The sequence below is a fragment of the Podarcis tiliguerta genome (genome assembly GCF_965153285.1).
Source record: "Podarcis tiliguerta genome assembly, chromosome: Z".
Lineage (NCBI taxonomy): Eukaryota > Metazoa > Chordata > Lepidosauria > Squamata > Lacertidae > Podarcis > Podarcis tiliguerta.
The window spans coordinates 24104145-24128125 of record NC_139553.1 but is presented as its reverse complement, the minus strand read 5'-3'; positions in this window follow the sequence as shown (position 1 = coordinate 24128125).

Genomic DNA, 23981 nt, shown 5'->3' with positions numbered 1-23981 from the left:
TGTTGGCATTCATTACTCAGTAGCCCCAGCTAGCATGGCCGATGGTCATGGAGTCCAGCAACATCTGGAGGGTACCACATCCCCCATCCCTCCATTCTTGAAGAAGTCAGAGGTGACCAGAAGCAAGAGTATCAAAATGCAATTTTTAAAAAATCAACACAGAGATAGAAGGGGAAACAGACAGCAGAGGGAAAACCAGCAGATCAGAACAATTCAAAGCCAGCTGCACAAATGAAAATGTAAGTGAATTCATAAGAAGCTGGGAAGGGGCACCTGAATGCCCAAGGCCTCAAGCCGGTGCTGATATCTCACCTTTCCTCTAAAGATTTCAACACAATAATATCTGGTGTCCCTTGGCCCCATTTCATTCTTATAACAACCTTGTAAGGTAATTTGAATTGAGAAGTGGTGACCAAAGTCAATCAGTGTGTCTCATGGCTGAGTGAGAATTTGAACCCTGGACTCCCAGGTGCTAGTCTAGCACTCTAACCAATACACCACTCTGGGTCTTAACAAAGTGGGTCTATGATAGAAGTAGCAATCAGAAAAATCAGCATATTATGTTTAGAGGCCTGTGCCCTCTTCTACAATCCTCTGTTCTCCCAGGCATTAACCTGCTCCTGGAACTAGATAAAAGCAGCAAAGGAAAAGCTCCTGTTCTGCTTAACTTGCCTCCTGGCTTGAGAAAGTGGTTGCATTTGAACCAAAGGTGAGACTCAAAACTCATGATACCCCATGAAGTCAAGGTAGTTTTCTCTCAAAAGCACAGCTGAAAATCTACATCTTTTAAGTTGGAGAAGGACTCTAGAGCAGTGGTAGAGGACATGCTTTCTATGCACAAGGTCCCAGGTTTGATCACTGTGATCTCCTGGAAGAGCTGGGAATGCCCACTTTCCAGCTGAAACCCTGTTCATCACTTTGAAGACAGTACTGATATAGATGGTCCAGCAACCTGACTCCGTAACAGGCAGGTAATCATTTTTCCAACCTCTGTTCACAGTTTTGCTTAGGTGCAGTTTCTGGCAGATGTCTGGTACACCTTGGTTCTGAAGCTACCTCTGAGCTGAGAGACTTGCTCTTGACAGAAGGATGCAGTTAAACTGGCAAACAAGATTTTGTGCTCAGCAAAAACTTGGCACCCTGGAAGGGAGCTCCTCAAAGATGCTGAGGGACAGAACCACTCGGAACTTGACTCATGCAAGAATGCAGCAGCTCCCTCCATATTTCCCTAAGTCAGCTCATCAGCTCAGAGAAATGATAAGTGAAAATAAGCACAATAGGTTCTTCTTCATTTTTTTTTAAATCAGCTCACACTACTTTAGCAGCTGACAGCAACAAACTTCACACCAAAGAGCCACACCACAGCTGCCATCAAGCTTCATGCACCACTTGGTATTTGGGACCTTTAAGCTCCATATTCACAGCATCATTTGAAGTCTGAGTGAGTGGTGCCAGTAGTATATAATTTCCCCCTCTGAGGCTCAAGACACAAATGCAATGTGGCAAATACCTTTCTGGGCTCAAAGGTTTACAGTACTATCCCCACACGTTGGGAAAATAAATCTCTCTACATCTAACAAGAAAATTAGAACATTTCAGCTGCATAGATTTCATGCCAAGAACCACATTATGCTTAGACACCTTGATTGTTCTCCAAATGCTTTTGCATATATCCCAACAACACTGAAATGCAAGAAGGCAGGAAATTTGATTGCAGAAGCAGTTTTGGAGGGAGGTGGAGTTCATTCCCTGAGTGCCATTTTTGCAATCAGATTAGCCATATTTTTCTTACAGGTGGGAAAGCAAGCAAGGGGGGCAATTTTGATTACAATTATGGCCTTGGGAGAAGGGTTAAGCACCCCCTTCATAACAATACTGTTTTGATTAATTTTTCAGTCATCCACCCCACTCTGAAACTGCATTTTCAGGGGTGTGTTGTTTTTAAACACTAATCATGGGTCTCCCATGTAATGTGTAAATTGGCTCGAGGTATCCATGTAATCAGTTCTAAACCCAACTTAGCTATGCAGATTAAGTGTTCTAAGCATAGGGTCTGCTGACAATTTGGAGGCAAAACCATTTCATGAAGGTTTAACTCTTGGGTATGACCAAAAAGAAAATGAATTCAATGTTATTCCTGTGACAATCATGAAATTATAGAGGGCATCATAAATCATTAGGTATAAGTAGGGGAATAGTACCCTCTTTGCCTCTGAGAATCAAGGATATATTAGATAAACAGATTACGCTAGTAGGATTGCAAGAAGTTCTGTAAGCAGGACTTTGTGAAATATTGCAAGGAAGATTTTTTAGTTAAGGATAATTAAAAGTAATAGAGAAATTAAGAAATACAGAACAAGTGATAAAGAATGGAAAATCTTCAGAGGTGTTGATGGAAGTCTAAAATATTGTATAAGATAAGAAGTTATGTTAAATGATTGTTGGAAATGATATGTTAAAATATATGTTAAAATAGTGATATGTTGAGAAACAAGGATTTATTGGGGATAGGGGTGTAGCTCAGTAGTAAAACATCCATTTATATGCAGAAGGTCGTAGGTTCAATGCCTGTCATCTCCAGGCATGGCTGGGAGAGATTCCTGTATGAAATCATGAAAATCTGCTTCCATTTGTTGCAGGGCAGGGACTCTTTCCCGCCTGTATGAATGCCTCTTCCTTTCTACTTGCCAAGTAGCCACAACCCTGTACAATTTTTTTTAAAAAAAAAATTGCACACATATGCTTGCACCATCAATGCACAATGCCATAAGCAAAAGATTGGTCTCTGTCCAATCATGAAGATCTTAACATCTAACATGTAAGTTGGATGTTAAGTTGTATTGTGCTGAAATCTGTCTCCCATCCCACCCCCTTTGAAAGAAGCTTCCATTTTTCTCCCTCAGTTACATGGTGCTTTAGAATTTGCTCCAGGTGTTAGTGGGTTGAGCTTACGTTATGGCAGCTGAGGATAGTGCTTGTGTCAGGGCTTCAATGTATACAACCTATTTGCATTCACACAGTTACAGGAATTCATGGGGTTTTTGGTGAGCAAAGACACAGAAAAAGGGCTGCACAATGCAGACCCCCCCCCAAAAAGATGATTTGTTGAATAAACAACAGCAACGAAAGAACATTCACAACCCCTTTTCTCAGCTTGAAAAATAACAAAGCTCCACACTCCACCCATGAACATTCCAACAAATTTCTTTGTCTCCCTTCCTAATTTTAACATAATATATTTTCTTACTAACTAAAGGGAATATGGTTGGGGGCGGGGAGAGAAACAGGAAAAAAAATGTTCAGCGCTGTTCTTTAAAATTTAGTTTCTAGAGGAGGAAAACTAGCAAAGGAGAGTAAGTCAGGGGAGGTAGGAAAATATGCACAGATGCATTTGGACACATACCCAGAAATATATTAGATGTGACGTAGGTAGCTATGTTTGCTTATTTGTATATCTGACCCATTCATGTATATAGTTGGAAGTGGAGGGGGTGTCTTATTTTTATGCCAAAGTGGACGTGTGGGTGGGTGTAACCGAACTCTATACACACACATACACATTTCTCTGCACTTCAGGGCAAATTTCTAGCTCACTACGAGGGGAACATGAACTTGGCTGCAGGATAACTTAAGCTCTCAGCTGGCTGTTTCCTATGCTGGAGCAACATTTTAAAGCTTGCCAATCTTTGGTGCCTTGAATACAGAAGGACTCCTTACCCAGTTTGTTAGTGAGCTGACCATGGTGCTGATCTCCCATGAATTAGCCTGGACCCAGGTAAAACTTAGAAGTACCCTATCTTGTAGGCCACGAATGGGGAACCTGTGGCCCTCCAGAGGATGTTTGAGTACAGCTCCCATCATCCCTGGGGCTGATGGAGCCCAACAACATCTGAAGGACCACATACCTTCTGGAGGCTCTAAGTTGGAACATGATACCTACACGTACCCAGCCCAACCCCTTACTTTATATAAAATGGAGCAGAGCAGACATGGTTCAGTAGCTGAGTATATGTTTTGCAAGCAGATGGCCCCAGTGTCAAACCCTGGTGTCTCCAGTTAAAAGGAGTAGGTTTTTGGAAAGACCCTCTCAGACCCTATGGAAACACTGCTGGAGTAGACGAATGTTCTTCAACCAAGGGTCGCCTGAAGCTGGACTACAACCACCACCATCCTTGTCCAGTAGTTAAAATGGCTGAGTGTTATAGGAGTTGTAATTTACCACTTTCTGGGGTCCAAAGTTGAAGAACATTGGTCCACTCCAACACTGCTTGATGGATCATTTCTGACTCAGTCAGCCTCCAGTGAAGTTTAAAGTATGTCTGAACCAACCAGAATTAAAATGACCATGGCTCCGATCATTGTTCCATCCCAAGTGGGATATTTTAGCCATGCTATACACAAGCTTTCATGTGCCTCTATATTTAACACAGGCTAAGGCTGATGTTAATATACAAAATTCCAAAGCTTGCTGTTCTTTCTCTTACCTTTTAGGGATTAGCAAGTCTAATCCTTTTATTTTGAGGTACAAAGCTCATTCTAAATATATGTGAGCAGGTGATTTTAGGAGTCAGTTTAAGAACAGCAGGCAGAAGCTTATCTCTTTCCAAATCAGTTGTTTCATCATTAAACATCAGTGGAGCATTTGCCCCCCCCCCCAAAAAAAACTTTTGTTAAAAGAATTTTCTTTATAAATAACAAGCCTCTATCTCTGTCATGTTAATAAATTAACTTGGGTGAGAAACATTCTGCTATGCAGGAGGATGTCCTGTGAATTAAACCCAAGAGGGATGATCTGCCTGCCCCTTAATGCAGGGGTCCCCAAAGTAAGGCCTGCGGGCTGGATAAGGCCCAAGGGACTCATTTATCCAGCCCGCAGCGACCCCCGCTGCCCACTGCCCACTGCCCACTGCCGCTGCATGGCTGCCCATTTCCGGGTCAGAGGAGCACTGGAAATAGCTTGTGCACATGTGCAAGCGTTATTTGCACATGCACATGCATTATTTCTGGTGCACATCCGGGTCAGAGGAGTCCCGTGCACATGCGCACAAGCTATTTCTGGTGCTCCTCCGACCTGGAAGTGCACCGGAAATAGTGTGTGCACATGCATATGGGCATGTGCTCCCCCGCCCGCCATGCGATCGGTGCTGGAGACACCAGCCCGAGGTGTGGTAAGTTTGCTGACCCCTGCCTTAATGCCATATAAAATCTGTTGCTTAAGATGGATGACTCACCTTTTCTCATGTTAAGGCTACCTTTGATTTTGACTAAGGTAAGATTCTAAGGAAGAAAGACAGTTCCCTAGATAAGAGATTGAAACATACCTAAAGTGATAGCAAAAGTGGATCACAGAAATAAAGAAGTGAAAAGAACCTCAAAAACCATATAGTCCAAGCCCCTGCCAAAATAGAAAAACTGCTGCTACAGCCCCCCTGATTGGTAGCTATCTAATCTCTGGTTAAAACGTTTAATAACGGACAATTCTCCTTATTCTTAAGAACTGTGTTCTGCAATCAAACTGCTCATGCTATCAGGAGGTTCTCCCGAATGTTTAGCTGAAATCTTCTGTTTTCTAATTTGAACTCCATTGGTTTGATTCCTACCCTCTCCAAGCAGGTGTAAGCAACATGGTGCTGTTATAGGAAGTGTCCTCCAGATGTTTGCAGGCTCTTGACTGCAAAAATAAAATATTTTGTCAATAGTGAAGGGATAGCACATGGAAAAGAGGAAAGCCTTCCTTGTTGAGCTAAAGTAACTTGAGAGTTCAGCCTTTTTGAAAATTTTCCTCCTGTGATAGAATTGGAAGCATACAGGTCATTTAAATATACTGAACATTCAGCACCCATTTTTGGAGCTTCATATTTAAACTCTAAACTACTTAGAAAACTATGACTGCTGAACAGAACCTATTGGAGGCACACATTGGCTCCGTTCTTACCCCAAATAACAAATCAGAGTGACTCTGGCATTCCCAAGTTGGTTTGTGCCACCAACAAATCTCAAGACTGAACAGGGAGCCCCAACCTTTTTACTTGCTCTGTTGCCTTATTCTTACCAAAAAGTTAATCTCATGAGCTTTTATTTCTCTTTCTTTTCCTAAGAAACCAAACCATACTGAGGGCCCATCCACTTCAAGGGATTTCAACTCACTGGGTCACAGAAGTTTAATGTTTGCCCCGCCACTTTTCAGGGGAAATCTTCTGTTTACTGCTGAATCAGAACAAACATCTATCTGTAGAAAACCTGATTGATGTTTGTTCTGATTCAACAGTAAACAGATGTGTTTTCTTGGGGAAAGCGACAGAAAAAGGGCAAAACCTCTGGGTCCTGTGACTTGAAATCGCAGGACAGAGTGCAATACCCTCGAACATTTCTCTGATGAAAATAGGGACATTTCATTCTATAATGATAATTTTACTATTTATACCCCACACATCTTGTTGGGGTACCCCAGCACTCTGGACAGCTTCCAACATATATAAAACATAATAAAACAGTAAACATTTTTTTTAAAAAAACTTCCCTATACAGGATTGCCTTCAGACGGCTCAGGGGTTGGATAACTCCATACTGTCCAACATTTATCCAATGAAAACAGGGACATCCTAAGGAAAGGTGGGACATTCTGGGATCAAATCAGAAACCAGGACGGCTTCTCTAAATCAGGGATGTCCTTGGAAAATAGGGGCACTTGGAGGGTCTCAAAGTGTGTATGAGCCCTGACTGAAGACATGTGCAAAGCATAAGAAAGAGCAAAGAGGTTGACCATCTCAATGGGAACTAGGCTAAGATAGCAAGCCCCAGAAAGGTAAAGAATAGTTTGTTTGTTTGTTTGTTTGTTTGTTTGTTTGTTTGTTTGTTTATAAGATATTGATGTTTGGTTTCCAGCTTTTATCTTGATATATTGATATAAAACAAAGGTTGGGATTTTTTTTGTTTTGTTTTTAAAGTTCTACCGGATTTATGGAACTCTCCCTGTCCTGAAGTTTAAATAATTTCTTCCGAACTAAAATATTTTTGACAGCCAAGCAGTTTCCCTTCCCCAGTAATTCTTGTGCTCTAATTAAAATACACAATATCTCCTCTTCCGTATAATGAAGGACTGGACTCTCTTTTTTCCAAGGGAGATAAAAAGACATTTTCCAAAGCTTCTGCTGCAGACATAATTGACTCCTCTGTCTGTTTTTAGGGCTTGACCTCTTTTGTGATGTTTTGTCATTATAGATGAGAAGACAGAATGAGAAATCTGGGACTCTTGTGTTTGGGCCTCTTCCACATTTAAAATAAGGAGGAGAGGGCTATTGATGGCAGAAACGCTTCTGAATACCAGTTGTTGAAAACCACTGGAGGGGAGAGGGCTCTTGTGCTGAGGTCCTGCTTATAAGTTTTCCACAGATATCTGATTGGCCATGGGGAACAGGGTCTAGGAACAGGTTCTTGGAGCAGATGGACCATTGACAGCAGGTTCTTCTTATGTTCTGGAGAGAGATCCCTTTTTCTTGATAATAATTTTAAAAGTCTGTACAGCACTGGTGTATGTAATATTACATTGTGTGTGCTGCTTGTGTACTGACTATGTATAATATACCTGTGTTCAATGTACTAACTTGACTTATTGACCTTCAGACACAAGATGAAGCAGTAATGAAGGCAGACACATAAAGCAGAACACAGCTAATTAAAAACACAAACCTAACCTGAAAAACTAAGGGCAAAATTGGTGGAAAGAAGAATTAAGGAGAGTAACACTGATTAAATAACATTATTTAACATACAATCAACGTCTACTTTTTATCAGTATAAGGGTGGGATTGGGATTCGTTAGGTAGCATACTGTGAAGGAAACAAAACACAAGCTGAACAAATTCCACCTAACTCTTTCTAAGAGATAGCTAGAGTGGAGGCAATGTGAGCTTGCAGCATTTTAAAACTTCAGCGCACAAGCACTGTGAATGGAGACTGTTGGGTGAGATTCTAGTGCTGGATTGGAAGAGAGAGCTCTCAGTGAGACAATTCCACCACCCCCCGCCTCAGTTTCACATTTTCCTTATATGGTGTTGTAATTAATAATTGCAACACCTAGGAGACAGTTTGTCTGGCTTTTTCAGATATAATTTGAGCTCTGGAACGGACTACAAATCAACTTGAGTCCTCTTGACCCATTCTGTAGTAATCTGTAGCTGTCTTGACCTGATCCAAATTCAGTACAAATCGGCCTGATTCAGTTTGGGATTCAAACTGATCAGTTGTACAATCCTAAATTTGATTAAAAACCAGAAATAACCAGCTTCTGGAAGTCCCTCTGGGCTACAGTAAATTACAGACAAAAGGTCTCTCCCCTTTGCACCTATCTTGTTACAGTAGCATAGCATAACCATTTTCCTTTGAAAAGTCCACATTACAGGAAAAGCTAAAGGAGGGATCATAAAGGAAATAGCCACCCTCAGCAACTTGTATTCACTTGTAATGCTGCAACTGAACCAGGGTCCTCTTTAGCTGTCACAAGAGGGACCTGCAAGAAACTGTTGTTGCATATCCCCTCTGGCTAGCAGAAGTGAGCCTATTTAGAGAATCATTTTTTTCAGTTTTCTGTTCTCTTTTTCTATTGACACTCAACCTTTTTATATGCTTAGTGTGCTTAGTCCTCTTTGGACTGTTTTTTTTTTGGGGGGGGGGAGGTTCCCCAGGGAGGGATACTCCCTTAGTTTTTAAAATAAGTCTAATCCTGTAGAGGTCCCATGCCATGCTCTTTTTCTGCTGGCATTCACCAGCTGAGTTTGCTTTTAGAGGAAGTGATGACGGCTAATAGGCACTTTAGCAAATACAACAGTATTCTCACTACAGATTTCCCCCACTTCCTTTCACTTTGAATATCTGGCTTCTAGAAACTGCAAAACCACAAAACAAGAGCTCGTCTTTCAGACAAATGTTTCAAACCAAGATTTCTGGCTTATGCAGGAAGGCTTTCCCTCCCCTCCTCTCCTTTTTAATGACATCCCAGTCTTGTCAGCACCCTCTTACATTCCATCACTCCATCTTTATTTACAGCCGAGGCTTTAATTTAATAGCACCAACATAGCTACATTAACTGTAATAGCTTAATTACTGCAAGTTCATAATTAATGTAGCTATGGATGGTGGATATGGTGGAATCATCTGGTGATAATCATTAGAGTGCTGTAGAAATTGAGGTCAGCCGCATTAAGTAACATGTTAGATAAGGTAATGCTACTAGCCTCTTTCAGCACAGTGGTTTGTTATTCTTGCATGCCACCTCAATCTCCTGGGTCTTGCTTCTCTCATATCCACACCCTTGGATTCACAGACACTGGCCATGTCTTTCTCACTACCAACCAGTGAGGGATAGGGGCTCGCCCATTTGCCTTCTGGCACATAGCAGCTTCCTTTCTTATACTAACTCATTCTTGGAAACTATTATGACACTTGTCTGGCTAATTCAACAATGGGATCCTTCATTCTTGTGGAGAAGCTAGTAAAAGATGGACTGGGAGAGTTAACTGTTAGGTGGATTTGTAGCTGGTTGACTGACTGAACCTAAAGAGGATCTAACAGTTCCTCGTCATCCTGGAAAAAAGGGACAAGTTTGGTGCCACAGGGTTTTGTCCTAGGCCCACTATTGTTCAATATCTTTATAACCAACTTGGGTGAAAGGGCTGAGGGCATGCTCATCTGATTTGCAGATGGAGAGGTAGTTGGGAGGGATAGCTAATGCCACTAAAGACAGAACTGGGATTCAAGAAGACCTTAACAGACTGCAGAACTGGGCCCAAACTAACAAAATGAATTTTAATAGGGACAAATGCCAGGTTCTACACTTAGACAGGAAGAACCAGCTGCACAAATATAAGATGGGGGTCACCTGGCTTACCAGTAGTACATGTGAAAAGGATATTGGGGTCAATGACCTGGAAAACAAGGACCTTTCTTTTAGGGCTAATGGAAAAGGATTGTGGAAGATTACTCCAAAATATGATTACTGCAGTGAGACTGCTATGTACACAAAGATGGAAAGACACAGCCTTACCCACTGTAGAATGACTGATACAATTACTAGACTTGGCTAAGATGGCTAAGCTAACATGTTTAATTAGAGAAAAATCATTACAGTCAAACCTTGGCTCCCAAACACCTCTGTTTTGGAACGTTTTGGCTCCCGAACAACAAAAACCCTGAAGTAAATGCTCCTGTTTTCTAACGTTTTTCGCAAGCTGAACATCTGACGCGGCTTCCGCTTGAGTGTAAGAAGCTCTTGCAACCAATCAGAAGCCGCACCTCGGTTGTCGAGCATTTCGGAAGCTGAATGGGTTTCCGGAACAGATTACGTTCAACAACCGAGGTTTGACTGTACAGTGGTACCTCTACTTACGGACGCGATCCTTTCCGGGGTGCCATTTGCATCCCGAAAAGTCCTCAAGTAGAGCGCCGCTTCTGCGTGTGATGCAATAGAGTGCTCCTGGGCATGTGTGAAGTGCACAGAACACTTCTGTGCGTGTGTGCACAGTGAAACCCGGAAGTATACACTTCTGGGTTTGCCGCGTTGGCAACCTGAAAATCCTCAACGTGAACCTAACGCAACTAGAGGTATGACTGTACTAACATTTGTTAAGGATTGGAGATTTCTTATGAACTTTTGTGTGAAAGAGAAAATGAACTTGTAATATTGGTTTATAGAAGATAGAATGGTTGGGGCTTAAAGAATGAATATCATATGTAGCTATAGAGAACTGGAAGTCCTTTTATTTCACTCTATCTTTCTTTAGTTTTTTCTTTCTTATCCTTTTCTCTTGCTTTCTGCTTCTTTAGATTTCTCCTTTTCTTGTATATTTCTTCCTTCTGACTTTGCTCTTTTTTGGATTAAGCAGTTGTTTTATCTCAGTATATTATAGAAAAATACTTTGTAATGGGTATGTTTTTCTGTGTATTTTTAAATATCAATAAATAAAATTCAAAACAAATAAATGGAAAGAAGGAAAGAAGACTAGATTTGTGTCATGTCTCCTTAGTGTGACATCTAGTTAGGCCCAGAGACAACAATACTGAATTATATACTTGGGCTTCTCCCAATCCCAAAGCACTGACCAACTGTATAACTATAAAGCTGCCTTAAATAAGAGTTTATTTCAAGGACAGTTACATAAGGACACCTCTCTCTGCAATAGAAGCTGTCTAAACCATCAATTGCTATTCTTTTTTAGCACACCATAGAGAAGAGACGAGAGAAAACCCAGATATGTGTACATGGTTTGTATTTGTCCTGATTAAACAGCTGAGACAGCATGTTCAATGAGAAGAGAGAGCAAACACAAATCTTTCCTCCTCCTCCTCCTCCTCCTCCTCCTCCTCCCATCAGTAGAGAGGCACCTTGTTAATGCAATAGCACCAAATGTTAAGATAGGGAAGGTGACTTACAATGGCAAAATTTAGGAAGGATCTCATCTGCATTCAGATACAGCCATTCAGGACTAAATTACTCCAGAATCACTTAATGGCAAATAAGAAACAGAGCTGAGCATTGAATAAATATTGTCCACTTGCTTAAACTACGTTGATGATGATAATAATAAAATGATTGCAATCACTTCTATTTCAGCTAAAAGCTGCATGGCATCTAAATGTAAGAAATCACTTAGACAGGAACCCTTAAGGATTTCCATTTTAGCCACTGTTTATTATGTTCATATTATATCCAGAATAGCCAAGCTTCCCACTTCCCTACACCTTCCCATCTGCCCACAGCAGAGGTCCCGTGTCTTTAGCAGTTGCACTCAGGCAGAAATTTAACCATTGTAGTTTCCACAATCAGTGGATCTCTATGCATGGGGGGAAACTGCCTTCTTTAAATTCCTGCCTTTCATTACTTCATTAAAAGTACGAAGGCATCTGAAAGTGTGCATGTGTGTGTGTGTGTGTGTGTGTGTGTGTGTGTTGGTGTATGCTGCATTATCTAAACCGCATTCCATAAATTGCAAAGGGATAGTTCTCTCACAGAGTAGCTGCAAACTGAATAGCCTCTTAGCCATGGGAACAAATTTCCCATTGGGAGAGGAAGTGGTGAATGAGTAACCCATCATCTCCTATGCTCTACTCCCTCCTGTGCACACACATGGCCAAAATGCAGTTAACTGCATTGCAAAGATATTGATGTGTCCATAAGTAGAGGGTATTAAATTGGCCCAAGACCTGAGCAAATAAATGGGCACCTATCTAGGTGGTGGAGTGGATATATGCAGTCCTTTTAATCTTTGCAAAGTTAATTTTCCAAGTGTTAATACTGTTAGGCTAGACATGCTAGCAAAACACCTGTTGTGTAGGGGAAGGAAAGAGCTGTGGTAGAGTTCATGTGCTGCATATGTTACTACAGAATATGATTGGGAAAACAGTGGTATGCATTAAGATTAGATAAACAATAAGTAAAACAACTATCTGCCTGGATAGCTAGAGGCCATGAGCTCTCAAGCAAAGTTTTTATAAAAGATAGGAACAAAACCAACACTGTGTGAAATTGATTGGATGTAGTTTGACCACTCACATTCCACTTATCATGTGTTAATCTTTCCATAAAAGTAAGATGCCAAATGTGCTTATACCAATTTGCAACAACAACAACAAGATAGATGACATTTTCCAGCCTTCAAAGGAAACTTAGAAGTAAGCGGAAGTGGCTTGCCCAATGAAACAGAGTCACAGTGCTGACTTCCGGGTTGGCGCCATCGCCGAATGGCGGACTCCCTCCGAGCTCCGGAGGGAGTCTGCTCGGCAGGGGCTGGGTCCTACCGCACCGGCGATGCGGGGACCCTTAGAAACCACGGCCACGGAGGCCGTGGACATGGAGACTCGGCTTGCACCGTTAGCGCCCTCCCGACTCGTGAAGGAGCCTTTTTAAAGGCTACGGATCGGGTGCCGGGGAGAAGCGTGGTGCCTTGAGTCCTCTGCTTCCCCTGCTGAGCGCAGCCGCATGCCATCCGGCGGAGAGCGCTGACTTCTTCCATTGAAAATTCGGACTTTTCAACAATAACCCGTGAGTAAATCTGGAAATCGGGTTCAAAAGGAGGAAAAAAGAAATTTTTTTTTCGAATTGGATACGAGCGGGGGGGATTCAAAAAGGAAGTCAGTCCCCTCCCTATTGTAAATTGTCTAAAACAAAGACGGGGAAACCAAGACCCAAAAAGGCTTGCATTGCTGATAAAAATTACAATTCCACGATGGGGAACTACAAGAACTGTGCTGGAGGAGGAACTGGAGAAGGGAAACACAACCCCCCCCCCTGGGAACCGGGGCGATTGAAGAGAGAGCCTGGTGAAAGGAGTCGGAGAGTTCGACAGTTTTCAAAATAGCTGTCAAAGTCGGAAAGTGGAGTGGATTTTATTATGAGAACTTGGCTGGTTAAATTTGCTTCAATTTGCTACAATTTGTTAAAATCTGGATACAAAATGGCGAATATGGATAACAACTTGACTTTTGGACTAGAGGAAACAAAGTTATAACAATCCCCCTCGAGGAGCTTCGGGACATTACAAGGACTGGGAAAGTGGAAAAACACCAATGGAATTTTACAGAACTGGTTACCTTCTGGGAAAGCTGCAAAACGGAAACAACATCTCGTCTGCAGGGTGTTTTCTTTTTTTTTTTTTTTTTTTTAAAGGAGACAATAGACTTTTCTATTGAAGAAAGGAAGGGACTGAACGTAAGGTTTTGCCCCTGAACAACAACCATCCCTGCAGACTTACCAAACTTGCGAATTACAACGTTTAAGCAGCGGAACAAAAGGAAATTAGACTACAAACCGGAAAGAACAACGGAGGGAGTTTTACTACAGTTTTCTTAAAGACTGAAGTTAAAGCTTTGGAGAATAATAATAATAATAATAATTTTGATTATTAAAAAATTTATTTCTAATTTTAAAAAAAAAGGGAAAGCCAGCTGGAGTTGGGGAAAAGTTGTGATTTATGGCCTTAAGAATTCCAGGCAGATACTAGGGGTTGATGGTCAGGGGGAAATTAAACCGGGGACAGGGGGGGGAGAACTAAAACTCCAAAGGCTTGCCAACTTTGTTCTTTTTTGTTGAATTGGTCTTTCTTTTTTATTATTCATTATATCTCTTATTTTTTACCTTTTCTATTGTTATTACCTGGGGTGCCTTTTTTATCAAAAATGGAAATTGTGGAATGAAAGGGGGTGGGTCCTGGGGAAAGAACATTGGGTTGTTTATTATTATTAAGGGTAAAACAAATTAAGCTTTAATTTGAAAGGGGAATTTGTGCGGCCAACAATGTGAAATGGGAATATGGTGGGGGTGGGGGAAGGGGGGAGTCCCATAAGTGATTATGCATTTTTTGAAAAATTTTAATAAATATTATTTAAAAAAAAAAAAAAAAAACAGAGTCACAGTGCTAATTTCCCAGAAGCACCATCACTGCTGTCTTACCAAAAGGGAAACAGGGAGAAGCAAGGTGATGGGCAGGGGAGAGTTGTGTAGGTGCACCAAAAGAGGCACCTTAATAGACCTTGTAGCTTGGGTGCATTAGGTTGCAATAATGACTTACAGTTTCTGGAGTTCAATGGCTTTATTCACGCAGGAACTATTTACAGGATTAATGGAGATGAGGAAGAAACGGCAGACATATTGTCTGAGGAAGAACAAACAAAATGTCTCAGCTTGTAGGGATGGAGTTAACTTAGATATAGAGGCTTACCAACAAGAGCCGGCTGAATTGTAAAATAAGCAGTGCCCTCTGATGTTGCCATTTTAAGATGTCAACAAATAAGGCTGTTTTTTGAGCTCCTTGGTCTGTTTTAATTTGTTTTTATTTTGAATAGTTTTAAAGTTAGTTGGCTCAGCTGTTAATTATAGAATCATAGAACTGTAGAGTTGGAAGGGACCCTAAGGGTCAACTAGTCCAACCCCCTGTAATAAGAAATCTCAGCTAAAGCATCAGTGACAGATGGGCATCCAACCCCTGCTTAAAAACCACCAAGGAAGGAGAGTCCACCACCTTCAGAGGGAGAACGTTCCACTTTCAAACAGCTCTTGCCATCAGAAAGAAAGAAACAAACCCTGATGTTTTCTTAGAATTTCCTTTCTTGTAACTTGAAGCCTTTGGTGCTGCTACATCAGCAAGTTTCCCCTTGAGAAGCAGCTCATCAATATGTCTTTTCAAGATCAAGTGTCCAATGCCTCAAAGTTCATACCCTCCTCTGTATGTGATTGCAGTGCAAATTCATAAAAAACAGTGCACGGAGAGTAAACAAGTGGAAATACAAACATAAGCAGACCCTGCTGTATCAGGCTAGTGTCCCATCTAGTCCAGCATCTTGTTCTCACAGTGGTCAACCAGATGTCCATTACCCACAAGTAGGATTCAGGCACAAGAGCAACTCTCCTTTCCTGCGGTTTCCAGCAACTATGGAAGCAGAGCATAGCCATTATGGCTAGTAGCCATCTAGTCTTCTTTTAAATCCATCTTTGCTGATGGCCATTATTGCCTCCTGTGGGAGGGAGTTCCATAGTTTAAATGTGCACTTTGTGATAAAGTAAAAGAAAAGAAGTAAAAGTAAAATAGACAGCTGCAAACACAAAAGTTCTGAAGTAGATTTCCCCACCTCACATCCCCCACCCCACCCCCACCCCAAAACCTCCACTGAGAGGTCAAACCTTTAACCCATTTCAAGTTATTATTTTTTTCCATATAGAAGCCATTGATAAATTACATTTCCACATCTCTCTCTCTCTCTCTCTCTCTCTCTCTCCACACACACACACACACACACATACACACGGTACACTGGTTGGGTTAGTGGTGGCAGGAATTCTGACTGTTGTCTGGCAGACAGGACCTACCAGCTAAGAAACTGAAGTTGGTGATGGTTTGGAGGTAAATCAAGAGGTAGGTCTGAGCTCTCCAAGTCCCTATCAGATTCAGTAGCTAAACAATTAAGTGGCATCTATCAAGAGTGGAACTTGAATTCAGAGGCCTACTTTTACACCAATGTAAGGCTCAGAAGATGGACTTGGAGGAGTTATTTTCTATTCTTGACCTAACCCCTTCAGATCCAAGGCTGCTGATAGTGCAAAACTACGCAGATAACCACTTGCTAGCTTCCAAGTAAATGATCTTGGTCCATCACTATCTGTTTTGTTGTGTTTCAGATATATTCTAAGGTGCCTCAAGAACATTGGTTAGAAGGTGGGATATAAATACTCCTAAAATAACTAACTAGGGTATCAGTGGGCTTCTGAGAGATTGTTTTTAGATGGCTATGTGTATTACTTCACTTATTTATAAAACATTAAGCCAGTCTTTTTTTTCCCTTAGAGGCACTGGACATCTATCTCCCTCACCAAAGTCCCGCCCAGGCAACAGCACCAAGGCTGGGGGAAAGTGCCTATTCATTGCAATGGTGATATCCACCATGACAGTTTTCATTGAAGGGATGTTTTTTTGACCAATCCAGGGTGTCAGCAAACCTTTTCAGCAGGGGGCTGGTCCACTGTCCCTCAGACCTTGTGGGGGGGGCCAGATTTTATTTTGGGGAGAAAATGAACGAATTCCTATGCCCCACAAATAACCCAGAGATGCATTTTAAACAGAAGGACACATTCTACTCATGTAAAAACACGCTGATTCCCGGACCGTCCGCAGGCCAGATTGAGAAGGCGATTCGGGCCTTAGTTTGCCTACCCATGGGCCAATCCCACCTTTATGTCTCTTTTCTTTGTCTTCTCCCTAATGCAAAGAAACAACATTTATTCAGCTCACTCCTGTGAAAGGAAAGAGCCTTCCTGGGTCACAGGAGATAATTTCCATTCTCCCCCTGCCCTCCCCCTTTTCATTCGGCACATTTGGTTGTCAACATTGAGGCTTTGTGAGTGGAGCCACCTTGGGGGTCAGCCTTCCAAGGGCCACTGCTGCGAAATGACTTGATTAGTCATCCTCTTGGTGAATGCAAGCGCCAACCGCTCTGTAGCATAGGACAAAAGGCAAAGGTGACAGACAATGCCAAAGAGTGCATTTCATTTTGAAAAGAACAGCTGAGCTGCAAAAGCCCCCTTTTGAATTGCTCATTTTAAATAATGGGGAGAAATTATACTTTGATATTAAACCATCAGACAGAAATTGAGCGTTAACACCAGCAATAAAGCACATACCATCTCATTACTGGCATTTATCAACATAATACTAAAATTATAAAGGGAGCTTTTAGTAAGGAACAAAACTCAATTGAATGTTCCGTCCGCACGCTGAGAGAGCAGGAAAGGGGGGGGGGGAGAGTGACAATAATTACCCTTCTCCACTCTAAAATGCTGTAAGAGTTCAGTAATTGCCAGAAGCTCCCCTCTCCCTTTCATTCCCCCCCCCCCCATTGAACATTTCCTGGGCATTTGAAGATTAATAACTTTTGCTTAAGAGAGAAGCTAGTGGACAACACACAAACAAACAAACACACACACACTGAAGGTCCAGGTTGTTTGTCGCAGAGATGAGTTTTCCAAATGTTCTCCTCTTAATGCTTCTCAGCAGGTCATTGCTTTCAAGCCACTCCTCTGGAACAAAGTACAATGATTACTCCAAACAAATCTCAAACCTGAGCTGTTTCAAAATATACAGCACTCTGGATTCCAGTGGACAACATTGGGGGGCTTGATGTGAACCTAGGCAAGAGATGGATGGATCTGTCCATTTTCACAAGGAGTACAGGCTGCTACCTTATACTGAATCAGGCCACTGGTCTATCTAGCTCAGTATTTTCTACACTGACTGGAAGCAACTCTCCAAATTTTCAGATATTGGGCATTCCTAGCCCTACCTGGAGATGCCAGGGATTGAACCTGGGATCTTCTGCATGCAATCAAATGTTCTACCACTAAGCTACAGCCTATTCATTTATGTTTACATTTTTTGCATGCAAACATACAGATTTAGGAAAACAATTTTTGCCAGTGTAATGCGTTTCTGTATGTTATTTTCACTCATATAAGCATTGTTATACACACTTTCCCCTAAACGTGCATTTTTGTACTTTTCCAGCTAAAGAATTGCACCACAAAATTCAGAGGAGTTCTGGAGTGCAGATTTAAAAGAATAGCTGTGCTTCACTGGGCAAATATTCAAGAACACTACAGAGACAGCTAAGTAGATCCTCCTCACTGCTTTTGCTGCCATAAGGTCATCACAATTATGTGCTCTAATGACTAAGCTGTATTTTGTTGACTTCACAGTGGAGCTTTCACCATCTGTGCTCTAAGTGTCATCTGGTCTGTTTCATGGCATGTATTTCTCCTGTATACAGGTGTGACCCTGTTAATTCTCCGTTTTCTCTTGGTGGTTTTTCATAATGCATTGTATCCTTGTGGACCATGTGCCTTCAGACCATGGTGGTACTATGGTTCCACTCCTATGTGCTTGACTATTTTCAAAGAATAGCCCTGGATTACTTTCCTTGTTCCTCCTTCCTTCATTGCCTTAAAAGGGAAGCATCAACCTTCCTTCCTTCTTCTTCCTTCTTCCTTCCCTATGAGGAAAAGTTTGTAGCATTTGGAGCCCTTTTCATTTAGAGGAAATTTGAGTAAGAAGTGACGTGATATAAGTTTATGAAATCATGCACGGCCTGTAGAAAGTGGACAGGGGAGAGTCCCCCCCCCCATAGCACTAGAATGTGTGGACATCCAATGAAACTGAATGTTGGATGATACAGGACAGGCTAAAGAAAGTACTTCATACAGCACATAGTCAAAGTATGGAGGCAACGATGGCCACCAACCTAGGTTGCTTTAAAAGAGGATTAGACAAATTAATGGAGGAGAAGGCTATCAAAACTATACTCTGCCTCCATGGTTGGAAACATCATGGTTAGGAAACTGCTGGAAACTGCAACAGGGGAGAGTGTCCTTGTGCTCCTGTCTTGCATGTGGGTGTCCCACAGGCATCCGGTTGGCCATTGTGAGAAGAGGATGCTGGACTGGATGGGCCACTGGCTTGATCCAGCAGATTCTTCTTATGTTCTTATGTCCTTCCTCCCCTCTTTTGAGCTCATTAATCATTTGCATTTTATGATTTACCGCTACCAATCTAAGCCTGTGTGTAGCAATTCCTATATGCATTTGTGGTGGATGTGTTGCACTCAACATTCATGCATCCATTCCTTTTTGGAGCACATTCTCTATGCTCTATACTCTTTATCTCATTCCACACAGAACTTCCTTTCAAGGATGTGGCTAGCTCTCTCTTAGTACTCCTACTGAGTCTTTCACAGTGGGGTCTTTTTCTGTAGCCCCTCTGATGCATGCAAAACAGGATATACGGTTGGCCTCACTAAAGAGATGAAAGTTGTTCCATTTCATGTTGAGCAACAGCTATTAGCATAGATGTGCGAGATCCAAATATCACGAACATATCCCTATATTTAAAAATATTTTCCCCCTTTTTACTTGTGAGGAAGAACCTTGTGGATTGAAGCCAATGGTAGGGCACTTCCTCTGTCCCCAGCTTCCTTCAGTACCAAGAGAGATGGAACTTGGTTGGGTGAAAGTAGTCTATGCACTGCTTCCAATGCAAAGATGGATCAGGCTTGCTCTTTCGGTTCAGACTGTGAGGTCACAAGGCGGCTCCTATTTCCAGGCAGTGTTTGCACTTCCCACACAGTGACTGAATCATTGCAGATCTTCTTGACATGTTAAAAGCAGGAATGAGGAACTTTCAATCCTCCATATGTTGTTGGACTGCAACTCTCATCAGCTCCAGGCAGAATGGCTGATGGTCAGGGCTGATGGGTGTTGTAGCCAATCAAGATCTGGAGGGCCACAGGTTCCCCATTCCTGTGTCAAAGTTAATACAGTAATCCCACAACATCCATTTAACTTGTGCACATTCAACTTTATGCAGGTGGCATATAAAAGGGTGGGAAATGAGCAGGGTTCTGGGGAAAACGACTTTGGCAACCCCAACCACCATTGAACTAGTGAGTTTTGACCATATGTAATTTTAGCTTTAGGCATGATCTCCAGAATGTAACCTCCATGTGAGTTGCAGGCTTACTATAAATATGTAGCCCCAGCTTACTCAATGACAACCATCTTACCTCTCTATAATGTAGCTGAGTGCAACTGAAAACTACCATATTCATTTCTTTGTTTATACAGTTTCAAAACTGCATCGAATAAAAATATCTAGGGGCTCATCTACACTCACCTGCAAAATTCAGATTTTTCTTATTGGTTTCTCATCTGGAAGACCATACTTGAACATTTTGTATTCTGGAAATCTGTATAGAGAACTGGGTTCATTGTGTCCTCTTTCCACATTTCCATGTTTCCAGTAGTGCCTGCCTCAAGGGAAAAAGGGGCACTTGAGGAAGTGTAGCTTGGTGGTCCCCCTCTCTAGTAACTATACCTTCACTAGGGCTGCCATTACTGTGATTTCAAAGGCAGACTTGGTGAATCGTAAATCTTAGACAAGTCAATCCAACAAGATTTTTTTCCTAGGGGTCTTTCTGGGTGCAACCCTACCTTCACTGCCACAAAGCTAAGCATATCAGATTTCTTTTCAGATTTTCCAAACACTAGGTAATTCTGGATTTCCTGAGAAAAAGTATGGCACAAGAACTGTATACAGTGAAGGATGTCTGGGCATGGGGGAATTAATGGACACACCAGGTGTAGACAATCCACATTTAACCAAGGTATGAGCAGATAGACCAATGGTCCCATTTATTATAAGGTAGCTTCCTATCTTCTCTTCCACCTTCTTCAGGAGTGGATGTAATGAAAGAAAAAAGTAAGAGTAAAATACACAAACCACAGAATTTTTCATGGTTATGCACTTCTTTTCCTGAAATTGTCAATCTCTTTCCTCTACCCTGAGCAGAGTACAATGTGTCCTTACCTTGAGCAGAGATAAAGGACAAAACCTATCAGGCAGCACCCAGGAAGATATTTTCCCCATCACTTCAGAAACCATAAAATAAGCTACATTTTCTTTCTGAGAGATCGAAACTGCAATTCAGATTCCCTTAACAGCGTCTTCTTGCAAGCTCTACCCTTGTGTTTTGCTTCAAGGACTTAAAGCAGAAATAGTGTTTAGTGTGATCTGGAGGAAGAGTGGTGTGAATGCAATATTCACAGGAATCAAATGGTTAAGGGCTAGATTCTAGTGGCTTAAATTGGGGTAAATTCAGAATAAATTCCACTAGTGGTAAAATGTGGAACAAGACTGGCCTCCACCACCCTAGTGCACAGTTCCCACTAGCTCTAGCCAGCATGTGAAAAGGAATTTGGAATTTACACAGTAAACTGTAGGCACAAGTTAAATCCATTGTGGTGTTGTCTTAGCACCTGTATTTACACAAACCAGACTTGCACTGTTACTTACTGTTGCAGCTTTAGAAATAGGTATTCAGGAGATCCAAAATACATGAGCAATTTCTAACTGAAAACTACATTCTCCTATAAGGGACTCTATAAATTAAAAAACACACACCAATATTTCTGAAATCTACAGACATGAGCCTTTGACATTTACCATATTGAAAGTGGTCATCGCTATGACATAACTCATGATCATGAAATCAAATTATCCCATGGTCTTGGAAGAAGCGAGTTATGTATATTAGAAACATTTGTGCATGGACTTTTTACATTCTGTTCGGGGGGGGGGGGAATGTTACTAAATACACTAGCTGATCATGCATAATACATAAGAGCATTTAAATACTTGATTTCATTCAGTATTGCAGGTATTATATTTAATTCAAATCAAATTATCAAATTCATGTTCATTAGCTGTAATTAAAGATGAACAAGGCATTCACTGGGCTCTAAACTTAGACAATGCATTTCAACTGGCTGTCAGTTTATCCAAATATATTGTATCTCAGATTTTAAATAAAGACCCCCTTTTTGATGCTTTCTGTTCATCTTCCCACACTTTTGTATATGACTCTTGCTATAGTTAAAAGATACAAAAACTGGTTCATGTAACCTGCTCGTTGATACATATTTGACATTGTTCTAGGAAACATAACACTGCACTAGTTTGTAACTGCAGCAAAATTTAAAATACTTTAATGATTTCAATTGCCATTTTTGGAAAACTAACAAACAAACAAACCACCACTTCATCACCAGAAAATCCAGTTCAGAAATACTGGCTGTCTTAACATTAGCAAAATATTGGAAAACATCTCATTTTAATTTACTGGGAGTTTGGTACCAAGAAATCTGGATCACTGCTCTGATAGAAAAAAATTAACACATAAAATGAAATCATTGAGAAAAGCAAAAGAATTAGACAAAAAAAAAAAAAAAATGGGGGGGTGCTATCATTTTATTGAATTTGCTTCTAACAAAAGAACTTTATACCACTTGAAACTCAGACTGATTTACAGATAACAATTGTTGGCTGGTGGTAATATGTCCATTTCTTCTTTGAATCCTGTATCTTCTTCCTTTAGTTTTCCCTTCTTTGTCGTGGTTGTCCTGTTGCTAACTTCACACTGTGCTCTTGAACTTGCAATAACTGTATTGTAGCTTACCTGTACTCTATTATCACTCCTTTATGCTTGTCTGTTTATGAAACTTAACAAACGAAAGCAGAAAGAAAAAATAGTACCCAAAAAACCAAAAAAAGGAAAGAAATTAAAAGTGGGATCTGCAAGTGGAATCTGCAACAAAATCTTGGAGTTAGTGTGGTGTGCTGCTGGTCAGGATTCCAGCCATTCCATTCTACTCATAAATTTTCTATCCGCCATTCAACTGTCCATCAGAATTTGAGAACCACTGAATGTACTTGGTCCTCAATAGTCAGTTTTGCATTTCCCCCTGAATAATGTTGTCTGAACATTGCAACTAGAATGGAGGGTCATTATGATAAAGAGCCCTGTTGGATTGTTTACTCTGATCATAGGTAAAGGTAAAGGGACCCCTGACCATTAGGTCCAGTCGTGGCTGACTCTGGGGTTGCGGTGCTCATCTCGCTTTACTGGTCGAGGGAGCCAGCGGACAGCTTCCAGGTCATGCGGCCAGCATGACTAAGCCACTTCTGGCAAACCAGAGCAGCACATGGAAACGCCATTTACCTTCCCGCTGGCGTGGTACCTATTTATCTACTTGCACTTTGATGTGCTTTCGAACTGCTAGGTTGGCAGGAGCAGGGACCAAGCAACGGGAGCTCACCCCGTCGCGGGGATTCGAACTGTCAACCTTCTGATCGGCAAGTCCTTGGCTCTGTGGTTTAACCCACAGTGCCACCTGCGTCCCTACTCTGATCATATTTGAAGACAAATGCTAGATCTAGATGGTCCCAGCTCAAACCTATAGAGGGTAATAATATAATTAACAACAAGCCTGGGTGTGTGAAGAGACTTACAGAACCCCTTCCAGAAAAAGCCCATTGGGAATCTGCTGGCAAAATCTGGTTTCTGGAAGCATCACTAATAGAAAGCCATCCTATGAATGTAATGTATGGTGTTGGGCTGGAAAGAGTTACACTGACAGATTCATGCACACACAAACTGACCTCTCTTCCAAAGGCATTGGTGATAAGTACCTACTGTCAGTGAGAGATAAGAAGAAGAAACAAGACTGCAGAAAAGATATATCAGATGGACAGGGAATAAAAATGAATTAAACAGTCTGGAGGCTTAATAAAAGTTCAGTGTACTAATCTCATCAGTAAATGTAAGGCAGGGTTTCAAAGGCTGGGTTTTTGAACTAGATGAAATATTAAAGATGTTTTCTATGAAATCATAAGCTGATAGAATAGTAAACAAAATGATTAAATGATTAAATTAGTTCTTCAATGATCCCTCCCCCCCCAACTTCTATCTTTCCCTCCCTGAAAGGACTGCATTCCACCTTGAAGTAACAATTCTTATAATGCAACCCTAACTATGTCTTCTCAGAAGTAAGTCCTGCTGAATTTAGTGGGGCTTGTTCCTGGAAGTAAGTCCCACTGCATTCCGTAAGACTT